Source organism: Corvus brachyrhynchos, unplaced genomic scaffold (assembly GCF_000691975.1).
Source record: "Corvus brachyrhynchos isolate BGI_N302 unplaced genomic scaffold, ASM69197v1 scaffold407, whole genome shotgun sequence".
Classification (NCBI taxonomy): Eukaryota; Metazoa; Chordata; class Aves; order Passeriformes; family Corvidae; genus Corvus; species Corvus brachyrhynchos.
The window spans coordinates 1592574-1593351 of NW_008239056.1; positions in this window are offsets into that span (position 1 = coordinate 1592574).

Sequence of the window (778 nt, forward strand, 5' to 3'; positions counted from 1 at the left end):
GTCGGCAAGCCTCTGTGGTGCGGAGCGGGGCACGCCGGGAGTTGTAGTGCGGGGGGCTGGGCTCGGCGAGATCGCGGGACTGGAGGGGTAGAGCGGGGTGGGGGATTTGTATCCCTGGAGGGGTCTCGTTCTGAGCGGTTTTGGGCAGAAACACCCATTCCCTCACGCAGAGTGCAGATTCTGCCTCAGTAACCGGCAGGGCACCACAGGCTTCTCCTGGGACAAGGGCATGTAGTGACAGGACGAGGGGGAATGGCTTGAAACCGAAAGAGAGTGGGTTTAGATGGGATATGAGGAAGGAATTCTTTCCTGTGAGGGTGGTGAGGCCCTAGCACAGGTTCCTAGAGAAGCTGTGGCTGCCCCATCCCTGAAAGTATCAAAGGCCAGGTTGGATGGGGCTCCAAGCAACCTGGGATAATGGAAGGTATCTCTGCCCATGGCAGGGGGGGGAACTGGATGAGCTTTAAGGTCCCTTCTAACCCAAACCATTTTGTGATTCCATCATTCCATGGCTCCATGACTCACTTAATGTCTCCTAGAAATGTGGTGCACAGAAATGTAAAGAAAAGGGGATATGAGATTGTAGTTGAAAGCAGTTCTACAGCTATCAGCACAGATGAAAACCAAATCATACAGAGTAACAAAAGAAAAGGATTCCTGCCCCTGTGTCATGGCCTGAAAGGCATGGGATTGTTTCCAATGGGTTTGGCCTGCTCATGAGGGATGGAATACAAAAGAACACTGATCTTCCAGGAGATAAAAGTCAAACTATAAAACT